This window comes from Molothrus aeneus, chromosome Z, assembly GCF_037042795.1.
Source record: "Molothrus aeneus isolate 106 chromosome Z, BPBGC_Maene_1.0, whole genome shotgun sequence".
Lineage (NCBI taxonomy): Eukaryota > Metazoa > Chordata > Aves > Passeriformes > Icteridae > Molothrus > Molothrus aeneus.
Genome location: NC_089680.1, coordinates 7,550,470 through 7,574,926, shown reverse-complemented (window position 1 = coordinate 7,574,926; position 24,457 = coordinate 7,550,470). Strand labels below are relative to the sequence as shown.

Below are 24,457 nucleotides of genomic sequence, written 5' to 3'. Positions count from 1 at the left end.
GTCAAGCAGAAATGTTTTCATGTGACTTGGACTGGCGTTCCGGCATCCAAATGATGGATGCTGTGCTAAATTTCACTTGTTTCTTTGTAGTTAAGTACATACAGAACTCATTCAGCACTTCTTACAGTGACACCTGCTTTCCCTGCTGCAGAAATGCAGCCACTCTTGGAGACAGCAGCATGACGTGGGTGTGGGGGCAAAGCAGGGAGAAGGCGCTGCGTGGGCAGGATCATTGCCATCACTTCCAGTTAGATGGGATTGGACTTTTCTAGTCAAGTGGAGAACACTTTGCTACCTCACACAGACAGGCTTTCTGCAGTACAGAAAACAACCAGAAAAATATTTCCATAAAATTAATTTAAGACCTCCTTCCTCCTTTAATATATTAAAGACACTGATTTGTCACTGTGCTGCGGCTTCCTTTTTAAATGCTTGGTTGTAGCTTAAAGCATATTTTAGCAAGTTGCAGTCAAAATCTGGAAATCCAGTCACGTCTGTGTACAGGCATTACTGAGTTTAATGAGAACTGTATGTCTGCAATGAATGGCACCCCATTTGTCTTCATCTAATCGTACATTAAATCCTTCATTGCTGAAATAATCTCAGAAAATTTGGGGTGAATCCCTGATTAAAAGTAACTGCCTCTTAGCAGTGACCATCTGGAAATGCCTGTTGCAGAATAGCTGTGAAGGGTGAAGGATCCCCCCTCCATGCCCATTTAAAACTTTCTGAGTGGTTTTTTTGAGAGAACAGCCACATGGTTGTTACCACTGTTGCAAACCACTTCACTGATTCAAATGCACTGAGATGAGCAGACAGTGCGAAGAAGTGCACAGAAAATGACTGAGGTCTATATGTGCAAGAAAGCCTTTAAAGTAAACACTCTTCTAAGAGTGAACAATATTCTGCTTATTAATGTAGATTGGAATTTCCTGCTAGCTGAGAATAATGCAAAGGTCACTCACCAGCTGCAAGCAAACAGCATGTGGTTCGTTCTAAAATTAGTTAATCTCTAGCATTTCCATCTCTTTTCCCTGCATTTCTTGTTCTCTACCTTAAGCCTGGGAATCCAATTAAAGATACTGGAAGCTTGAAAGAAATTTTTTTTTTATTTGTTCTCTGTAAACTTCTGTTAACTGCTGCAGTTGAGATAACTAGCTGTCTGTTGCCTGTCATTATGGCCAGGGTATTATTATGTCCCTAAAACTTTCCAGAGGTTCAGTTACCCGATCTTTGCTGTTCAAAGTTATCTGCTGGAGTCTGCTAGCAACAATGTTATCTGCAAGTATTTTACAGTGACTAAAAATTCAGGCTCAAAGATAATTCAGGAAGAACCAGAATAATGGCCTCATAAAAGCCTCACTTTCTTTTTGCTGATTAGCTGGAAGCCAGTGGTGTTAGGATGCAGCACCACAGCCAGTCTGGATGGAGCCTTGGATGAAAAGGAGGACGCAGTGTTTCCTGACATGCTGACCTAACAGCTATATAAAATAAACAACTTCAGAGCAGACATACCTATCCTAGCACATGTGGCTGATTCTTTGCCTGCAGAGGTGATTTGTGTGGCAGAGATGGTGATCCTTAGAAATGTCGTAGCTAGCAAATTACACAGAAGAAACATGTTAGGTTCAAGTGAGTTTAAGCACTGAGAGCCAGCATTGTGCTGTCTGGTTGTAATAAACCAAGTGTTCTCTGCAAAATATTACTGGGGAGATGCTAATTAGTCATTTATATGCCACAGATGATGGATGAATACTCACTCAGTTGCTGTTCTGTGTATGACTGTTGTGTAGTGATAGCCTAAGGTGAGCTTTAGGCTCCTCTGTTCTGCAGGTGGATTTCAGTGCTCTGCTGAGTAATGAGCAGAGCAAAGCTGAGCTAGAGCAGGTATGAGAACAGCAAGGCATCATTTCATCACACAGCCAGTTCATGTTATGACAAGTGAGTATTTTATCACAGATAAAAGACTAATTTCTAAAAGCCGTGGTGAGTGTATTCTGGAATGCCCTGCATCCAGGGAGCACTGTGGACATGGACACCACAGGAGGGAGAGCTGACAGCACTGCTCCATGCAGAATATCTGGCCATCTTTGCTTTTTCTCCAGTCTCTCCATCTGCTGTGGCCTGTTTAGTGGGGCAGGCACTAATATGTTTGATAGCTTCTCTTAATTCCCTTGCTTATGGTGAAGCGTGTAAGAATTTTAATCTCTTGTAAAATTTTCCTCGTTAACAGTGACAGAATTTATGAAATTGTTCAACTCCTAGCTTGATTTATTAGGCTATAGCCAGTATTTTATCAGGTTGCAAAGTCAGAATTTTTCTTTCTTCTTTTTAGTAAATGTTTTCAGTACAGTTTTAGGATTCAGAATTTCTCACTTTTTTAGTGTAAGAGTCAAGATAGCTGGTTTCCATGATCTCTGCAATATTCTGTTGGTTTAAACAGGCAACCTAATGGGAATAATACAAAAGATGTTAAATGCAAACATATATTTTAAATGTTGATAGTATAGAGTTGTTCATATTGTTATTTATGGAAGGAGTAGAGCTTAAACTTAGGTATTACATTCTCTTCTTACTCAATGTTTTGGCAGGGTGAGAGCCCTCAACAAGGCTATGTGGGCTGCAGAAGTGCATTAAATGTAAAGTTTGAGCAATACCACTGAAAGAAAAGGTTTTTCTTCAGGTTTCTCTAGTGCCCTGCAAGCAGAGAATGGTCTGCATTCTTGTTCTTAAGCGTGGAAGCTCTGTACTGATAAAATCACAATATAGAAAAAACAGCCATCAGCAATGTATCTACTTGTACAGAATGCCAAAAAATAGCATGAAAAGGGAAGGAAAGTCTCCCCTTCCCCAAGCCGTGTCTTCATGCTGACTGAGCCTGTATACAGCATTACCAGGATGTCCCAGGCAGTCAGTGCTGGCATGCAGAGCTGCATTTGTGGTGGACAGGAACTCAGGGTTTACAGCATTGCAGCAGGAGGATTCAGCAACCACACACAGAACTACTTGGAAGAGGTGGTGTCTGGTCCTGTGCTTATATCCAGCTCTGCTTTCTTTTTTTAAGTAGACTCCTGACCTCCTTTTTTTGACTGTTCACAGGGTATTTGTGACCAATGTCCTTAAAGAGAGTTTATCTGTATCATCCATGTCATTAGGATGATTGAAGCAACATCCAGACATGCTAGAAAGAGGGAAAGAGGGAGAGTCTTTAGAACACTTGATATTTGGTGTTTACTTGTATATTCTGCAATGGCAGTTATAACCTTGTATGTTTTACAGAAAAAATAGCTTGCAATGATACAGGGCAGAGAATAAAGCAATCAGAAATATTTGCTGCTCAGCATTGCTCCTTAATATCCACTTTAGGGATAACAGTAGGAAAGGGTTAACTCTTAAATTCCTGGAAGGAAGAGAAAATTCATCTTTTTAGTCAACTATTTATTTACAACCATTCCACTAACCTTGGAACAACTGACTCTGGGCCTTTTAAATTTAAGGTGCTGTTTTCTGTGTCTAACATCATTTTCATATTTCTCTTACACAGCGACAAATTAGGGAGTTGAAGAACTTGTGAGACAGTAGAAAACGTTTGTTTCTGGTTCAGTGAAGATAATAGACAAGAGTCATTAGAATACTTTTTGGACAGAAAACCACAGATTTTCATAAAGACTGAATTCTGCCATACCAGAGCTCATATAAAAAAATAGGTTATGAAACGTGCCTTCTACTAATTTTGCTCTTTATCTCACCAAACTAGCTGGAAAGGAACAGTGTTGGCTGTCCCCCATCATGGTGAAATTCTTGTTCCACTTGCTGGTGTAACTTGGAGGGTCTGCAGGATGTCCTGCCTTGTCCCCATCACTGCAGACTGCTCCCAGTGACTGCCAGAGGAGGTTGGGTTGCTGCCAGCAGCAGTGGAGGGTCTGTAGTGTCAGTGTTAACTGTGGTCATGGAGGGTTGGAGAAGCATCTCTAGCTGCTCCAGTGGGTAGTAGCTACCAGGTTACACTGGGAGGGTGGCTGCCAAGGCACAGCATTTCTCTGACATGGACAGATAAACTATTCTCATCTCATGTGTGGGGAAATGGGGACCAATTGCCATTGTTGCCTTGTGTTTAATGGGCCTTCTGGGAATCAAGTGCAGATATTCCTTGTCTATCTTTATTTCTACTAGAAGGCGCTTTGCTTATGAACATTCAGATTTGCTTATGAACACTCAGATTTATCCAGAACCCTCTCCCCTTTTTCTTATTGTATCTATGAGTCACTCTGTGGTTGTCATAATTTATTTTTACAACATGCTGAAAGGTATATCGGGAAACTTATAAACATGCTAGGGAGAAGCCACCTGAAATAGCAAATGTTTCTAATTATAAAGTTAAAGCTGCCTTTCTAAGCTATTTGGTTCTTTATTATACCTTGAACAACCCGAAAATGTACTTGGCTACAATTAGACTTCCAGATACAATAAGTGAATTGTAAATGAAAACCACCCTGTGGAAAATTACACCATTAGCCTGGAGCAGTAACCCTGATCTTTACAGTTTATGGTGCTGCATAGCCAGTACATCCAGTAACTTTCTGTGAGTTCATGAAGTTGAGAGGATAGTTTCTTAAAAGCAGAACAGTTCAGGAGGTTTTTTTTTAATTAAAGTAATTATTACATGCTTTCATGTTTATTATTTTTTAACATTTCCAGACTTTTCCACATTAGTCGGGTTTCGAGGGAAAGTAATTTATCTATGCTTTACCAATATCTACAATATCTATTAGGCAGTGTTCTTGAAAGGGTTTAATTAGTCTTGGCCATGCTTTTGGTATCTTCAAGGCAAAAAAAAAAAAAGGCATTAGATTTCTGTACAGGATAGGAAAATAGTTATTATAATTTAGAATTCTTGCATTTTAAGGCCTTTCCTTATGTAGAGCAGCATCCTTATGGTCCAGGTTTGCTGCTGTATGAAAATTCTTTGCCGACTGTGCTAGTTAAAGACTGTGGGGCACACCCGCAGCCATCAGTGGTTCATCACAGTGTTCATGCAGAAACAAGAGTGGCAAAGTCATGGCTGACACAGGAGAAAAGGAGCAGGTAGGCGTCAGGACCACGTGCATCCATGCAAAGAGAGCAGAAAATGTCTCTTAGAGTCTCTTTAGATTCACTGTCTAAATCTGTCATGTCATGGCTGCTGTAAAGAGGTCATCACACTGGCTGAGGTTGACATCTGGTGCCAGCAGTCTGAATACAAACTCTTCATCTGCTCGCTGCACTGGGAGCCAGGGGCATTTCAGATGCCAGTGGAGATGGTTTGAGTGGGGTCTTCAGGACATTACATTAGTTGGCTTGAGCACAGGACAATTTTAAAACTGACATCTTGTCCTCATACAAGATTTGAATGGATGCAAGTTTGCATGAGGCTTGTCCTAGTCATTAAAATAAACAAAGACAGTAGAGGAACTTTCACTTGGCTAAAAGAAGATCTCTAGGTCAGCACTTCTTTTACTGGGAGGAGATTGAAGAACCTTATGACCTTATGCTTTGTTTTGCTTATGTCCACCTCTGTTGGCAGGGTGCTTAGTACCAAATGGATTTGTAGTTTGTTTGGGAGGTATACTTAGCACACAGGGACCAATGCCCTAATACAGGTCTCAAATTATCTGTTACTGGATAGAATGTGTATGAACTGAAATTCCTTGGGTTATGAAATTTAGAAAACCAATGTTGAGGTTTGGGTTAAAGTCATGTGCTTTCCTTTTTTCTCCAGAAAAAAAGGAGGAGTTTGCCAGTGGCATCTCCCTCCTTGTATCATTTTGAAATGCAATAAAAAGGAAGAGAGTCTCTTTAACTGTCTTCTGAAAGACACAATTCTTTTAGATTTGGCTTTCTTTTTAATTCGTGGAGAACAGCTGTGGCATTGTTACTCCAACAACGTAAGTAAATCTCTTAACAGATGGTTCTCACACTGGCTGGGATGAAAGCCGCTTCCTCCATCCTGGTGGGGCTTTTTTGCTGTTCTTAGATCCTGGTATCTTGAGAGGGTTTAAATAAGACTGCTGTTTTCATTCCCATGTAAGTATAGTGTCACTCCAGTAATTCTGCAGTGAAGTGTAGTGTTGCCCCTCCCCTCTTAAAATTTTTTCTTCTGAAAACAAGGAGAACAGTAGTAATGACTTGCATTTCTTAATTTTCAGTGCTGGTGCAACACTCTCAGCTAGAAAGATCTGAATGGAAATATGAAGTTCCTCCAGCTAGAAACAATTGCACAAGGGACCTACTGAGTGCATTTGTGTGAAAAACACTTGGTCTAGACCTTGAAATTTTCTTCCCTCCATTTCCCCAAGTGAGGAGGGTTTATCAGAAAGAAGAGCAGATGTTTAGACCATGTAATTGTTTGCATATAAAATACAAAGCTTGCTCAGATAACATTGAAACTCCTGCTTCTGAAGCAGGGATGAGTCTGCACATGGCAGAGCCATGTAGCCTCTTATCTCACAGACTTAAACAGATGTAGGAGTCTTGTGCTTACAATGTCTATTTTTTTCACCAGTGGTGTTTTTGTGACAGTCATCTTGAATATGACGTGAGATTCTCCAGCTCCCTCCCTTTGCTGTGCCCAGCAGCATCTGTGAATCAGCACAGCCCAGCTGCAGTGGTTTCACAAAGCTGGGTGCTGGATTTAAGGGCCAGTCAATGCAGTTGTAGTCACAGCAGCAAGCATTGAGATGCTTGTGTGTGCAAGGAGTAGTGTGATCTCAACTTTATTCTTTCCTTCCAGGGAGTGCAGCTGCTGCTCACACTCTCTGGGCAGGTGAGCACCATGGCTTTGAGAAGGTAATCAGATGGTAAAGCAGCCTATGCTTCCAGAAAAGCCATATCCCTCCTATTTCAAGAAAAAAGCAGCGTGCCAGCTGAACTACGCTGTTGATGGAAGAAATGCAAAAACATTATGCAAGCAAATGTCACAATTTGTGGGTGAATGTCAGACTTGTCAGCCTGGCAGTTGGTTGTGGTGGAAGGGGGAATGCTTTGTATTAGCAGCAGTAGTCTCACCTGAATAGCTGAGGTCTTGACTCAAGTCACTGTTGTAGACTATGTTCACCTGCCTCTATTAGTTCATACTCTCTGTGGGGATGTGACTGAAAAGTTCTTTTCCAAACTCTTCTTTTTGTCCATCACCTGCAGTTTGGAGTCTCAAGGGGTCACACTGACAGAAGGAGCAGGGGTTCCTTCTGACAGGGGCTCAGTAAGAAGCCCTGATTGCTGGTGTTAGTGGGCTGCATTCTTCTCCCTTCACTGTGATAATTGCCTCCTGAAAACTGTATTGCTGGTGTAAGACCTAAGGCTAGTTCTGGAAGCCTTTGGGAAATGATATTAATTTCCGAAGAAATGTACAGCCTCAGGAAAAGCTGTGCAGTAGTTGCTGGATATATCAGGGAGTAAAGACAGTGAGGAGTTAAACTAAAGTGAAGGAAGGATGCAACTTCAGCATCTGTGCTCTCCACACAGCCATGCTTTTGTGAGATACATCTTGGCTCTGCACAAACCACAATACAAGCTCCTGTTCTACTTGGTGTACTTTTTGTGTCTGGAGTTAAAGCATGGTGTGGTAATGCAGCTGGCTACCTGTGCAATGGTAATACAGAATGATAACCAAAAGGTTTATGTGAGTGTTGGGGTACAAGGTGCTGGGCATGGTTGTAAATGAAGATGTTTGGCATTAATTAATGTGTAATTAAGATGCCACACATTGTTTCTTTGTGCAGAAGCACTGTCAGCAGCTCAGGGTTATTATAGGCATGGACACAGCTTTGTAATTTGTCTTATGTAAAAGCTGGACCTAAGAACTAGCAGCTCAAACTAGAGTTCAGCCATACAGGTGGTTTTGGAAGCTTCAAAAGCTGTCAGTCACAAATTCCCTGAACCCTGCCCCGTTAAATAATGTTGGGGGAGTAGTATCTGAAAAGCCCTTGAAGGAGTTGAGGCAAATGGCTCTAAACTGTACTGTTTGTGCTATTTAATATTAATTTCTGATCAAATAAATTCTGCTGGGATTTTACATACTGTGGGAGTTGTACAACTCTAAAATTAGTGAAGTGGGAAATGTGAGTGAATTACATGTATCTGTGTAAACACAGGTGTCTGCTCAGTGCTGCCTATTGCTCTGCTTCCAAATTTTTGCAACTACTGCAGAAGTGGAAGCATAAAAAACAGAAAAAGGGTAGATGCACACCGCTATCCTGTGATTAAACATAACACAATCTCAGCGTCATTCTTCTCATCTGTTATTTATTCTAGTGGCTGTACAAACTGAATCATAGAATAAGCTGAGTTGGAAGAGAACCAGAAGCATCATTGAATCCAACTCCTGCCATTCACAGGACATCCCAAAAGTCGCACCATGTGCCTTAGAACACTGTCCAAACACTTCTTGAACTCAGGCTTGGGGCCATGACCACTTCCCTGGGGAGCCTTTTCCAGTGCTCAGCCACCCTCTGGGTGAAAATTTTTTTCCTGATATCCAACCTAAACCTCCCATGACACAGCTTCAGGCCATTCGCTCAGGTCTTGTCCCTGAGCACAACAGAGAAGAGACCAGTGTCTGCCCTCTGCTTCCGCTCATGAGGAAGTTGTAGACTACAATGAGTTCTTCTCCTTCAATCTCCTCCAGGCTGAACAGACCAAGTGACCTCAGCCACTGCTTATAAAGCTTTCCCCTCCAGACTTTCACCATCCTCATGGCCCTCCTTTGGGTGCTTTCTGATAGTTAAATGCCTTTCCTATATGGAGCACATATTACAATTAAACTATTGATCTCTCTGGTATAGCTGAGCCAGTTGGATTGTTTTTGGTGTTTCCTGGCCATGACCCTGTTTCATTTTCTGTGACCCTGTTCTGTTGGGCTCAGGCTCCCTGTGTGCTGTCTCAGGATCACCCCATATCACACCACTCAATTAAAAGCAGTGGTTCTGTAGGCAGTTTGCACCAGGTCTTGTGATGATGCCCAATTTTGAGTTACCATAGATGGCCCTATAACTTAGATTGAAAACATTGCTTTGGAGGTAAAGTAGATACAAGATGGATTTTTACTTCAACAATTGTAGAGGCAGAGAAAAGTTTTAAGTGGAAGTGTATCCACTTTAAAGTAAATTGAAAGCCCTCACGTTTTATCAGGTTAGAGCATGTTAGAGGTAGAAGCTGGCTGCTTCATGGGAAGTATGGTGTCTCATCTAGGAATTATCTTGACAGGAGATCCTCTTCAACACTAACAGGCTCCCATTAGTGAGTGAAAATAAAAGGTTTGGAAATAAGGAGAGAAAGATGGTAAGAGCAAAAGAAGGTATGTGGAAGAGCAGTAAAGAGCAAGCAAACCTAAAATCATGCCCTGAGGTAACTGCTCTCAGCTCTCAGCATTTACAGGCTGATCATTATGATGTGTAGCGTTGGCACATTGTGTGATTGTACATCACCATGGGCCAGGACTCTGCTGCTCTTCTGAGTGTCATTACAATGCACTTAGGTATGTTGTGTTTCTACAACATGAGCAGCAGCTTAGATAGGTCTGTATGCAGTTAAGTATGCTGAAGATGTGCCCAGGGGTTAGGCTGTATGTAGATGAGCTGTTTCAAATGTGAATTTCATCTAAAGCATCAGAAGCTCTCTCTGAGCTGTGGCGCTGGAGGCGGGGTCCTAATGAGACTGCTTTATAATACAGCTCTAACATACACATTAGGTAGTGGTTGGAAAGACAGTCAATCTTTCAAGGCTTAAGCAGCACTTTCTAAAAGTGCCTTCAATTAACAGCTAATGACAAACTTTCTTTAGTGATTCTCTGGTTGTGTTGTATAGCCAGATAATGAGAATGATCATCCAGAGATACTTCTATTTATTTACCATTTTTTATTTCATTGGGAGGCTGATGAATATTTGATCCAGTAATGTTCCTATTTATGCCTCCATAAGTCAAGTGCCTGAGTTCAGCTTCAATCCATCATTGCTCTGAAGATTTACATTTCAGATAGATTTTTCCAGCAGCACAGATATTGCAAACCTTAAATTAATGCACAAAGCTGCTTCTACCCTGCAGAAGATAAAACTATTAGTAAGGAAAACAATATCTCTTTTGGATGCCTGTCTTCCTAATGATAGCGGAATTTAAAAGATCTACAAAGGGCTGTTTCAGCTAAACATCTTATGTCCACCACTATTTGAAAAGAGGATAATGAGCTGAAAGTGTTTCTATGCCTACCTGCAGTGTTAATTGAAAACTGCGATGACACGCAGATAGAACCAGGCTCAGGGGACCTTTCTTATAGAAATTTTATGTGAACCATCTTTCCTGTATCTGAATGTGTTGTCTAAGCTGTCCTTATTAAGCTAAAAGGCTTCGTTAATAGTGAAAGGTCTTCCTAATGCTTTCACTTCTATTAATTCTACTGACAGCTTAGAAACCGAATTGAAGCCCCAGAAGTTCCCATTCTTATGTTTCATTGTTTCTTTCTCTAGTCTCTGTTTTTCTGTATGTCCTGGGGGAACATATAGACAGGACACTATACATGCTGTGCGCAGCTCAAAACTTAAAACTGAGAGCATACCTCAAGAGAAAAGATGCACATTTTTAATTTGTTTTTTAGGATCACTTGTTGCTCTTCCCCTTTGTAGTTCCAAGCTCCTTATATGAGTGAGACTCATCAGGAGAAGAAATTGTCAGAAGTGACAGATTGGTAGCAAGGTGGCTCTTCACATTGATCAGGGACATGTGACATAATTGGAACATCAGCTCTCTCTGTGAGTTACAGTGGTTTGGATGATAATAGGAGAGGGTAAGTTCCTGAGAAAATTACTGAGCAAAGAGTATGAAGACATTCACAAGCTAATCTGGAAAAACAATTTGCTGGAAAAGGGAGATAATGGGATGAACATGCAAGCCTGTATACTGACACCAACATTTAAAAATTCTGATGAACAGTCTGACATGTGAGACTGGTGATTTATGTAACTTTCTTCTTCATTTAAAATGCTTCAAGACTGTATTATAGTGCTGGAACTGCAACCCCTGACCACTTTTTTTTCTCCTGCAGTGTACTTTGGGGTGTAATATTGGTCCTCACTGCTTTCTGGTGCATCCTCTGTAATGTGTTTGGTAGAACTGCCTATATGAAGATGCTTTTCTTGCAGGGGACAGAACTCTGGAGAAGGACCCAATTCTCCTGCTCTTATCTTTAGCAGCTTCACTTATCTGAATCTCAGTTTTCCCAAATACAAAGAGGGGAAAATGATTCAGACTTCTCCTGCAAAAACACTATGGAAGATTAAAAGGAAGGTAGAAAAGCTGAGACACAGGGAAAAAAACTCAGCACCACTGCAGGGAACAGGAATGAAGCCAGCTGTGCAGTGTGTTGATAGCAACATAAAGGCAAACAAAAGTCAGGGAGATTAAAATGCAGGCAAAAAACTATAAAGTCATCCTAAATCAGTAGTATGTTGCCTGGAACATGGTGTGTGTTTCTGCTCAGCCATCCTAAAAACAGTATTTTAGAATCATAAAGAGTTTGAGTATCTCTAACAAGGAAGAAAGAAATGGTGAAAATACTGAGATTGTTTCTTCTTGAAGCAGCACATTGGTGGCATGCTGTGAGGAAGAAAGCAATCAAAGAGATGAGAGAAAAAGGTAAATGATTAATAGATACTTAAACTCCTGCTTCAAAACACAAAGTATTAAGGACTTAGTGAGTCTGAATGACACTGATCCCAAAGCTGAGTCAGTGGGGTGAGGGGCAAGAGGCTGAGTTGCAAATCCATCCCTACAGCTTGTGGACCCACTGGTACAAGACTCACCTTACTGGATGCAGGGATCTATAATGAAGTAGGAATAAACAGTGTGAGAATGAATGGGCATTCTTTTTTCATCACCTCTGGCCGGCCTCTAAATACTAGGTCTGGAAAGGGAACTTCCCTGAGTGCCAGGTCATCCCAGGGCATGCACCCTTGTTTGGGATGAGGGCAAGTCTTTGATAAGATCAAGGTAAGTGTTGGGGCTGCTGCTCTCATTTCTTATAATAGTTCCTTACTTCAATAGCTCTTACTTCACTGAGGTTTTCCACTCTCCTAGGTTTTGGTGGAGGATGGCTGCACCAGGCAGCAGGGTGATGCCAGCAGGGAAGCTTGCAAATAGGCTTTCAAGACAGAGGAAAGGACAGATTGGTAGAGATATGACTCTTTACACTGACCAGGGATGTGTGACATAATTGAATACTGTCTCTTTCCCTGAATTGCAGTAGTTTGAATGATAATGGGAAAAGAGTAAGTTCGTGAGAAAATTAACTGAGCGAAGAGCATGAAGACATTAACAGCTAATTCTGGAAAAACAGTTCAGGTACAGAATGATGTGTTAGAGCCACACACACACAAGGTGAAGAAAAGGCAGAAGAGCAAAACTCCCCTAATGGCCTAGAAAGACATTTTATGGACTGTTCTGTGGCATTTAGCATGACAGAAGACATCTGAGCACTTCACAGGGTCCTTGTTTATCTCTGCAGCCCTACTGCTAGGTGAAGGGATGTATTAGAAATTCCAGAAATTACCGAATGCCCCTAGATTTTTCAAAATACCTTCCCTGTCTCATGATCTTGTGACTGCACAGGTAGGGGCTTGAGACGGACAGAGTAAGGCCAGAAATTCATTTGGGGTTTTCAGTGTAGGATACCTATTGCCTGAGTCTTTCCCGCTCCCCCGCTTCTAATTCACATATTTTCACCTGCAGCAAGTACAACTCCCACTCAATTTTGGTAGCATTTGTAAGCACCCATCATATCACACTGCAGAGCTCTGATCCAGTGTTCCAGCAAAGAAGGGAGACCTTATTAGTGACCCATTGGGAAATCTGTTTTAGAGATTTGGCACATTTCTTGTAAGAGCACACAAGTGCCAATTGTCTAGGAGAGCTCCGCAATGTGTAATCGCAAAATCGTCTCTCCCCTTTTCCCTACATCACTTGCAGCTTCTGCAAGAAACCACAGACTTGGGCTTCTGTTCTTTTGTTGTGTAACCCTGTTTTATCTCCAGCACAGGTCCATGCTGCACTACCAAAGGAAAGGGTTTACATGGATATGTCATTACAGGCTGTGTTGTAGCACATAGGCTGCAGGGCCTCAAATTAGGCTGCAGTAGCTGTATTTGAGAGCTTGGAAAACTATCCCTGCTATTTTCTTTGAATGTCAGTTCCCTGCAGTTTTAGAATAGAAGAATGTACTATAAGAAAACCCCAACGTGGCCTGTCACAGCATCATCAGCATGTCTCTGGGCACCAGCATGTCTCTGGGCTGAACACATTGCTACATGCCACCAGCCTTAGCTGTATTCAGGTCACAGTCAGGTTCCTAAATCTGTTAATTGCCAGAAGGCTTCTGGAGCTTCACTCAAACGTAGCCTAGGATCACCTAGAGAAGTAACAGCAATGGTCAGATGTTGTGCTTCAGGTCTGTGAGCCTTGGCAGAGCACTGCCTGGGAGGGTACATCATATCACTGATGTCTGACAATTGTGTCCTCCAGTGCTTTTAACCATGGGTACCTTATGCTGTCCCTGTTGTGTCTCTTCCTTCTCTTCTTGGACCTGTTCTTCTAGGAACATAACTCAACTGGCTATCCCCTCCTGGCTATCTGGCTATCCATCCAGTCTCTTTCTTCCATCACCTTCTCCAGACAGCTCTAGTCCTACTGCCAGATCCTGCTTTTCCTCCCTGCTCACCTCCTGCCCTCATCAGCCTCAGCCTCAGGCTGTACCTGCAGAGAGGGATATCACTTGGAGGGGGGGCTCAGGTGACCAAATGTGTTCCCAGTACCCCACCTCAACAAAATAAACAGAAAAAGAAAAATGTTGGGTTTAAGAATTATATACAAATATGGAATATATTTCAAATTAGACTAAGAGAAATGTCCAAAGTGCAAAATTTCACCCCAAAGAGTAGACATTTGGCATCTGAAAAAAAACTCTCAAAATCCAAATATTTGGGCAGTCACACTTAAAAAGCAAAGAAGGCAAACCCCTGCCACTGTTCACAGCAGTTTGCCTTCCAGCAAAGCCTTTGGGAGGACCAGCACAGGGCCTTGGGGCTGGTCCATGTATCAGCAGCAGAAGGAGCAGCAGCCCAGAGGGACCTGAATAAAGACCAGGAGTCTGTGCACATGCCTGAGCCTGTCCCAGGGAGTACTGATGGTGTGTTCACCTTTTCATCTCCATTCCCAGCTCAAACAGGGATCTGGTTGGGATTTTTGTGCATGCCATGAGCTCCCTCGACCTCCGTTCCCACATCATGCAGTGCATCCTCCCATGCTCCACAATCTGCTGCGGCTCCTCAAAGGGTGCCGGGGACAGATGGCGTGATTTCAGCTGATAAAGGGGCTGCCTTGAAAGAGGCGAGGCGGAAGCTGTCTGGCCTGGTATCTCTTTCTATGCTGTCAACGGGAGGTGAAGGAGACAAGCTGGAGCTGGATGGACACCAGCTCCATTCCAGGGAGCATGGAAGGGAAACAAATTCCTTTAAAAAGCTCTTCTGCTATTGCCAAATGGTGTCTGCTTGTCTTTATTTCAGAGATCTTCTGCCAAGCGCAGATTACCTCAATACGCTCTGGTTTTCACTCAGCCCGCTGTGCTACGTGAAAGATGTAGCTAAAATATCTTCAGACCATCTCAAGGGATGGCTGGTGATGTGGCTGACTTTTCATGTGCTGCTGACTTTTAAACTCAGCGTGGTAAACTGCTAACCAGCCTTGTCACTTGCTGTCCACAGTGTCAGGCAGCACTGCAGCTGTCGGACACCTTGCTGAGCCCAGCCCATGTGCAGCACAGGGCTGGCAGGCTCTCCAGAACCTTTGCAGTGCACTGACTGCAACCCTGCAGTAACCAAGGGAAATGGGAGCAAGCTCAGTAAATAATGGGAATGATAAAAGCCACTTCTGGTAATAAAAATGTATTTTTTTCTTCAGGAACCTCAATTTTCCATTTTTTTCAGCATTGGGAGGGGAGGAAATATACCTGCCCTTGGAGACAGAATAATTTATAAGCAGCTTCTATAAAAATCAGTGATGTCCCTTTAAGTCATCTTCTGTGCCTTTGTCTCAGCTTCCCTGATTAGTCACATAATGAGGATATTTCTAATACAAATGTGTCAGGGGAGAAGGGAGCAAAACATTGCTTTATCAGAAGAGAATCTGTATCCCTCCGGATGCTAATTAGTCACGGAGATACAGGAGTGTGGGGCGGGGGCGAGGCAAGCTCTTATTTTAGAAGCCAAAATGGTTTGTGCCCTCAGAATTTCTCAGGCAGGGCTGGAAAGCCATGCCAAGGTAGGGAGTGCCTTGAGATCTCCCCTGGCTTTCACATCCCTGCCCCTCAGATTTGTTTGCCATGCTGCTGCTCCTGCTGCTGTTTGCAGGGTTATTTCTGTCGCAAGCTTGGCTAAACAGAAGCTCTCTCCTTATAAATATGGAAATCTGGTGGTTGAGCTTTCTGTCTCTGGAGACAAGTTGAAAGCGTGGTGCTAAAGAGAAAAGGGCTGCTGAACTCTGAGCTTAGTGGCTTTGTTTTCTCTACTAGTGGAGAGAAACTGGCAATTTTTTATGGCTGGGATCCACCTTTGCAGTATGGACAAGTGCGTATGGACTTTGTCCTGGGAAAGCTCTGAGCCCCGTAACAGCATGGGCTGTGTCAGGGTCTCTGCTCTGTCCAGGCTAAGCTGGTGTCCACCACTGAGACCCTCACCTTTCTTCAGTGTGGCAGATATGCTTGGGGCAGGAGCCCTGGGCAGCTGCGCATCTTTGGAGCTGTGTTGGAAGAGTGTGTGATTTTTATATTTATTACAGAGCTTTAAATGCCAGTGGGTATCCATTATGGTTCCTGATAAATCTCTTGAATCATAGAATATTCTGAGTTGGTAGGGACCCACAGGGACCATGGAGTCGCAACTCCTGGATTTGCTCAAAACAACCCCAGAAGTTACACCATGTGCCTGAGAGCATTGTCCACATCCTTCTTGAAGTCTCAAAGGCTTGGCACTGTAATTGCTTCCATGCAGAGCCTCCATTCCAGAGTGGTGGGGCCCCACAGTGCTTCTTCAGGGATTTGTTTGTATCCTGTTACACCCTATCTCCTTTCCTGGGTTGAGACCACAGTCAGAGAGCCTGGAGAACCAGACACCCTTGCTGTCTGGAAGATGGGAGGTTTACTAAGTGCAGGAAACAGACAGATGAAAAATAATTGTTGGAGAAGGAGTGAACAGAAGAAGCAATCAAATAGCTCAGAAAGGGATCTGAGGGATTAAAGGTGCCAGGGGTATTCCAGAAGTGAAAAGCAAGACCTCATTCATCACACTTGTACAGAAGTTGAACATGTAAAAATCAGCTGCCTTTCAAATACAAAAGCCAAACCAACTGGAAAAGAACAGGTGAGCCCAGATTTATGCTTGTAATAGCTGTGACATTGAACCACTGATTAGAGCCCTTGGTCTGTTGAAAGGGGTGGATGTGGAGCCATCCCAGCTTTTCCAGCTATTGTTCTTACAGCCAGAGACTGTAAAAGCTTAATAACATCGTGTTTGCCATGCTGGATCCAATCAATGGCCTGTGGCAGCAATTATCCGGTCTCCAGGACATTGGTGGGAACTAACGTCACTGCAACAGGGCTCTCCTGGTGTCATTTGTATTGCACCAGGTCTTTTTTTGTCAGAATATGTCGCTTCTGCGGTATCTGCTAGAACCAACCCAAATTTCTAGTGTTTTCAGCCAAACTTAGATTTTATGTTTTGTCTACAGCTGGGGCAGCCTACCTGTGCATGGAGGGGATCCATAAACCACTCTGTATATGCTGACAATAATGGTATTTCAGTACTAGGCTCCACTTGTCCTGCACTTCCTCAGCCAGTTTCTCTAGGTGTTAGACTTGTCCATGGGAAGGAAGCATAGTTCCCTGGAGCTGTCCATGGGAAGGAAACACAGTTCTCCTTCACTATGCAGGAGAGTCTCTAAAACTTTTCATTTGAGGTGGAAAACAGCTCTCCCTTTGAAAACAGGCTGTTCCTCTTGGTGAGGCTCTGTTAAAGACTTGAAGAAGTAAAGAAGGGACACAGACCTGAAATAAGCTCTTGACAGTAACTGATGGGCACAAATTCAGTCACTACAAGAACCTGCCATGGTCCCTTGCAGACTGCACTGGGTCTGTGCAGTTTTCCATAGCATTCAACTGCAACATACAGCCAAGGACCTGGGCTCCTGTTCCTGCGTCTGTTCTCCAAACACACTGTGACCTTGGCTCTGACACATGGCTCAATTTTTTAATAATTTTAAGGGTATCTCCCCTCAAGAGTTGAGGTTTAAAGAGCAGTTGTAAAGTTGTATGGGGTTTTTTATGATCCTGGTTTGGCCAGATGCCAGTTGCTAAACTGACTCTTACAACAGCTACCAAGGAATCTGTGAAGCTTTTGCACCTTGAATACTCATGTTGCACCTCAGAGCTGTGGCTGTATAATCTGAGGCACAAAAGGAAAGGTGTAATATCTTCACATATATATCCTTTACAAGGAAGAAATTATTTTGATACTGAATCACCCTGAAAATATACCTCAATTAATAGCTGGTTTTAAATAGCTATTGCATGCCACTTGGTAAGTGCTGCAGGCAGTGTGGAGTGCAGTGTGGCATTTCTCTAATTTGCAATGTTAATGATCCAATTTAAGTCATGTAAAGCTAGCACAAGATACCAAACTTATAAACGCATGTGATAATAGAGATGGCTTATGTGTGTGAAAGAGCCTGGAGGGAAATATGGTGTTAAATGTATTCTATCATGATTGAAAGGAAAGGGCTGGGGGCTGCTTGTGCTGCTGGTTTCTCGGAGGGAAATCTAACAGAAATCATGTAATTACTCCCATTTTTCTTGTTTGTCCCTCAAATGCTTTCCCAAAGTATTTAGTCTAGTTACTGCATTGGTGCTTCCTCTGCTACTGTAGACTCCCAGGATTAGTCATACACCATCATCTAAAAAAAAGTTTCTTCCCTGTACTGCAAATGTCATTTTTGATTAGGAAAATAGATCACTGAAACATCTTGTTCCCTTTCCACAGCTTATGCCATTCTGTTTGCTGCATTTTGTTCAGCCTGGATGTGGCAGTCGGGCAGACCCATTGTGGCCAGGGTTCCAGGGCAGCATTTCAGCACCGGCACTGCAGCACCCACAGGGAGACTGGCACTTCTCTTCTGACCCCATTTGAAGCAAAGCAATGGTCTGAACTCCTGGGTACCTCTCAGTGAGCTGAGCTACCCCGACTGCAGGTGTACACAGCAAAAAGTCATTTTAGTGACATGCTGGTTCAGTGTAATTAATAAGACTAAAGGTTTTAATCTTGCAGCAATATTAATACTGCTGGCTTCTCAGCTGCTGATATAAAATGGTTTCAAACACCAGCTTACAATTATAAACTAATCAGGTTCAAAATCTGGATCTTGTAGTGGATATTGCAGGCCTAATTTGTTAAACAAGATCTGTTCAGTAGTTGCTCAGAAAAGAAAAACGGCAATGTTGTAAGTGGTGCATTGGCAGAGCTAGTAGAAAGTCAATAAACAGTTGTTGTTTATTGCTTTGTTGAAATGGAGTCAGTAGCTATCAGAATGTTTTTCAGTACATCAGTCACTGTGTTGCCAAAATGTCATTTATTTTGACTTTGGTACAGGGAGGGTGGGGATGCTGAGATGAACAGTTACTGCTCTGGATCTGGCAGAGTGCACATGTTGATGAAGAGTGACAATCATGTCTTCCCAAGAGCTGTCTGCTCTGGACCCCTTGTGATTCTGGAGATCCTTCAACATGTGAGACTTAGGGAAAAGATTGTTTTCTTCAGCTCTCCCAGAGAGAAGGTGGAGGTCAGCCATGGTCCTTGGCAGTGGGTAAGGGAACTTGGAGAACGTCTCTTCCAGGGTTAAGTGGTGTTCTAAGTCTGGTGTAGAAGGAAGTTCTTCTTCTGTTAAGACAGATGGGGAAAGGGACCTAAAAAGACCAGGGATCTTCACAGTTTGCACCAGATCAGGATCAGTCAGCCTGAAAACCAGATCAGCTCTGTTGAATTTCTGTGTGACATCAGTTTCTAACCTGGGTTTGCAGCAACATGCCACAACTTCATCTAGCAAATGTACATCTCCTTAGCCTTAACTCTGTAGTTTTTGATGATACTTCCTTGCAATCCTGCTGCAATTTAAGATAATAATTTCTTTTTCTCATGATGAGAAACATGAAAAAAAATACTCCTCTTTTTCACCCTCGTGGCCCTTTCTGTAACTGAAGACAGCTATAATATCCTTCCTTAGTCTTCCCCTTTCTTCTCTGAGCAATCCTATTCTTCTAGTGTTCCGGGGTGGTTGTAGCTTCTAGTTTTTTTCCATAGGACTGATGGGGGGATTACATCTCCCTTGAAAAAATGGGCTCCAAAACTGAAGCACATTAAGTGAGCTGAAGCCCACTGAAGAAATCAGTTAAGCTGAGGCCTGAGGAAGAAATTATGAGAGTTTTTTGTGAGGCTTTCTGGTTACATTCCTGCTGCACATTGCCCTGTGACTCTTTCCTTTCTCTTGCCAAACATGCCATTATTACTGACCATTGTTTGTCTATACATTGGGTTTGATTCATCCTTTATATAAATCTGACCCCCTGTAAATTTGAGCCTTTCCTTTATGCTGTTTGTTGCGTAGATATCAAACTCTGCACGTCTTGGTTTTCAATCTTTTTGTTCCTGGTGGGATTTTTTGGCACTTTACGTTCATAGATACTTTATGCCTATATTGTAGTGATATGTAGAGACTACAGAGGTCTGCTGTCCAACACAGTGTGATATTTTACATACCTACCTGTGCACATCAGAGTCCCCTTCCCAGAAGCATTCTATAGCCAGATTTCTCAGGAATACCTGGCATGGTAGAGCTCGAGGCAGAGGGAATCTGCCAACAGCACAGCACTTTCTGTTCCCCAGGGCATAGACTGAAGGTATAAATATTTATTAGCAGCACAATGTTCTAGCCCAAGAGTCTGAATGACAGCACTGGAATTACAGAAACTTCTCCTTGACCCAAATGTAACACCTGTATTCAGGGTGTGTGGTTTCTCACTTGTTTTTCTGCTCACTAAGTCAGTCCCCCATGCACAGAACATCTATCCATTTTTCAGACTCAATGTTTGATGTAGGAAAGAAACAAAACATTTGGACTTGTCCTTTCCTGTTAGCATTTGTGTGCAGTATGCAATCCACATGGGCAGCTCCAGAAAACAGATGTCTGCTGAGCCGCAAGCCCTCACTGTAAGCTCTCACACATGTGTTGGTACTGAGACTTCCAGCATCTTTTAAGTAGGACAGAAGACAAGGACATCATTGATGGGTACTGCAGAGAGAAAAGTTAGCTGGATTATATTCTTGATCAGTTGGCTCATACTGATACAACTAATTGTGGTCAGATAGAAGCCCGTGTACTATGGACAGAAGTGATGGTCAGGCCCTTTATACTGGGTCTTTCCTTGAGATTAGAGGATGAGGGCAGTTCTGCCCCTCTGCTTTTATTGAAAAAAAATCAGCAGAGCTGCGTTGGTGATCAATTTCCCACAGACAGCAAAGTAGAGAACATTTTCATAAGAGGTGTAAATATGACTGATTTTGAGAAGGAGGGGCAGATAAAGACTTCTCAAGTTACACATGTTTTTGAGGTGCAGCTGAAGACCAAAGAAATTGTGTGTGCCCATTCCCTTCCACATGCACTGGGGTCCCTGAGGATTTGCAGAGTGGAAAGTGGGGCCTTGTTAAGCTTGCAAGGGGTTGGAAGTGTTGACTGTGAAGGAAGACATAGAAAGCTCTGTTTTCCCAGGTGCTACCAGGGTGAGTTTGTACCAAGCACCCAACTCCATCATTTGGGGCTATTCCCTCTCCCACAGCTGGTGTGGGTTATTGGGAGGGGTAGGTAATAAGAGTAAAAGGCTATTGAGCTGATGCTTTCTTAAGTACTGCAAAATGGAAAGTTATTTAAAAGAGAAAAAATAAAAAAGCCTGCTAAGTATGCCATCTTCCTTAAACCCCAGATTTCAGTTTAAAGTGTTTTCACCTTCTCTCTGTGCTCCTGCATACTGATGATTCACAGCACTCCTGCTCCACAAAGGTTCACTGGAACTAATTTCTGATGTTCAGAAATGGCACATGGTACACACACTGTGGGACATGGCTGCTCTTAGCAGGAGGGCAGTTTTCAAGATCCTTTGTGTCGAGCCTATAGAAACAAACAATCTAGTAAGAAAACTCCCCACCGTTCAAATGCTGTGTTTGTGCATGCCCAATTAAGCTGTGAGCATGTGGGGAGAAAACTTTGATTAAACTCTGGCCCCAGCCGAATGTTCATGCAGTGCCCTGATTGAATATATATTTTCCTTAGGAATGAAGACATGCAGAAGCCTCAGGAACAAAAAAAAAAAAAAATTCCTTAAATATATTAAATATCTTTAGCCATCTACAGTCCCTGCAGGCACTTCTCAGCACTTGCCTTTTGTTTGGGAGCATTGTGTTGTCCTCAGTGAGCAAAAAGAAGTAACATCATCTGTCCTGGGACCAGTCACACCATGTAACTGAGATTTTGATGTTGAGGGCGGAGCTGTGTGTATTGCTGTAGGGAGGCTTGTGAAAAAGAAAAAAATTGCCAAGTGAATTCCAATAGCAAAAGACTGTGTTGAATCTCAGTGTGCTTTTAGGCATTCACTAGCAAAAGGCTAATCAGTCAAATAAACGTTTCTCTGGACAGTTGAGCTGTAGAGAGAGAACTGCATCCATTCAGTATGCACAGAAGCAGAGTGTGTTTGTGCAGAGACAGCTCCAGCCGAGCTGGCGTGGGAATGCTGCTGTTTTCACAGTGGGCATTGTTACTATGGAGTCCTGTGAGTTGCTGCAGAATGTCTGTGAAGTGATGGATGGGAAATATGATAGTGTCTTGCCACTCCTGGGCCAGGGATAGATAGCTACTGGAGCAAGGGACACTGTCCCTGGCCCAGCTGGGTTTCCTCTCAAATCCGTTTTACTCTCTGGGGGGAGTGGGCCTGGCCCATGCATGCAGTGGTGGTCACCCACAGTAATGGTGTTTGTGATCCCTCTGCTCAAGCTGTGGATCTCTTGTGTAGCTGTAATGTGCTGCTGGGGCTGAAAACTGTCATGCCAAACCTTTGGGAAGAATTCCTAGGGCTGACTTTGCTACCATGTTCTGCATCATTTCCACCTCCAGTGTCAGAAGCTCTACCAGCTGCCAGGCCTTCTCCCTAGACTGGGGGGAGAGGGGAAACACTTCTCCAAGGACAGATTTGTGTCTTTTTAAGATGAGTGTCTTAGACAGAATGGGAATAATCACTCTTTGAAAATCATCTTGGTTTCCTCTGGAGGCCTAGGAAGCCTTTACTGTGTGTTTGGGCTAAAGCCCATTTTTGAGATTTCTCCAGCTGAGTTCACTGGTCCAGGCTCAGAGTTCAAATCTTCAAAGGCACCTCAGAACATTTCTTCCCTCCCTCTGTTGATGCAAATGGATGTCTCATGTCATGGTCAAGTTGACTACAAAGGTAATGTTACCGTGGGCACATCAGTTTGCCACAAAAGGGAAGGGCTGGTTTGGATTTAGAGTTTTAGCATGATTTTAACAATGTGAACCTGGGCTAGTCTAGGAATGGCCAGACCCCTTCTCTGCTATGTGGACTTCTGGCTTTAAACTCAGTGTACTCTCTGCTGGACTGCACCAGCGCAGGAGACAGTGTCATCACACTATGTCAGTTCCCATAATAAATATGTCTACTCCTGTGCCTTCCTGCACCCAGCAGACTGGGGCTCACAGGACTTCCTTATTGTGTTCAGTAGCAACTAGGAAGCATGCAGGTCTTGGAGTCATGTTCCTTAGAAATTGCTGTGTCCTGCCTTTTCCCAGATTGGCAGAGAAAAGGTATTTATCCAGGAAGCCTGGACTCAAATGGTGCCACTTAGCACCATTTGGACATCCCTCTTGGAGAGATTCCAGCATGTCTGACAGACAGACATGTCCTTTGTGCTATCTAGATGTTCCCATGTGTAGAAGCTCAAAGATAAGGGAGCTCATGTGAATGTCTCAAACACTGATAGCTGGATGGCTTTGAAGCCAGCCAAGGATTGTTGGTAGTAACAGCTAAGGATTGTTAGTAATAGAACACTGAATAGAATAGGGCAGAGACGGGGCCACATGGAGGTAGAGCAGCACTTTTCTGGGACAAACATCCTTATCCTGGCTCCTGGAGATTAGCACAACACAACACAGCACTGGTATAGGAATGAGGTCAAGTAGCAGACATGTAGGAAGATACGGAGACCACCAAATACCCTGAAGCCTCCAGCCCATTTCCACAGTAACTAAATTACACAGAAAGGGAGAAACTTAGCTCCAGTGCAGGGAAACTTATCTATAAAAAGGTACTCCCACAAAGCCCTGTGTGTGCACCCCACCACCCTGAACACCCCATCATCTGCATCAGCAATGGAGCCAGGACTGCTGATCTCTCTCTCTCTCTCTCTCTTTTTTTCTTCCTTTCTTTCTTTCTACCTCTCTTTAATTCATCTCTTTCTCCCTTTCCTTTCACCTCCCTCCTTTATCCTAAACCCACTGGTGGGTGTTTAATAGGAGGCTAAGAACTAATGTACCAATTTTCATGACAAGTGTGTCATTTGCTAACAGAAGTTTGTAAGATTTTGTGGACCCTCTAACTTTCAACATTCCTTTTGTCCACAAGCATCTACAAATCTTGGGTGTTCCCTTCCCCTGGAGGGTGAGTGGCTACACCCTGAGATTCTTTCTTGCAGCTTGGATTCTGATCTATTCCCTTCTGGGCATGTTTGAGACCAGATTCATGTTCCAAGGATACCATGAACTGGTCTATGATTTATGCCTATATGTTCTCCTGGAGGCTGGTTTTTTGGTTTGCAACCTGCTCTTATCTTTTTACCCAGTCACTAAACTGCTACATTAGAGGAAAACTGCAGCAGTGACTGCATTAGAGGAAAGCAGAAGAAACTGTCTTTTGTTCAGCATTGTCCTTGAATGTGAGATCTTGTACCCACCACCCATTTTAAGTACTGTCAAAGTCTACTGGATAGTGCAAAGGAGCAGGATTTTCATAAAATGTTATAGCATTACATATGTTATTTAACTAGTTTCCACCAAGCTAGAGCCTAATTCAAAAATTACATTTTATCTCCTAAGCACAGTGTATTAAAAGAGCTAATGTGCACTGAGTAGCTCAACAAGTGATTGTTTTTTTTACTGAGAGAGAAGAGTGATGTAACCTTGCTTTGAAACTCAGTGACTCTGCTTTGCATACAGGTGTCAGTGCCAAATGATGAGTTGCATTTTACATGTAATTGTGTACAAATAAAAACTCCAGAAACT

The 24,457-nt window shown here is 43.0% G+C and overlaps 1 protein-coding gene across 2 annotated transcripts in view; it reads left to right on the top strand.

Moving 5' to 3' along the window:
- FAM219A (family with sequence similarity 219 member A) overlaps positions 1 to 24,457 on the top strand; it is an 85,091-nt gene that overhangs the window by 28,157 nt on the left and 32,477 nt on the right. The window lies entirely within an intron of this gene.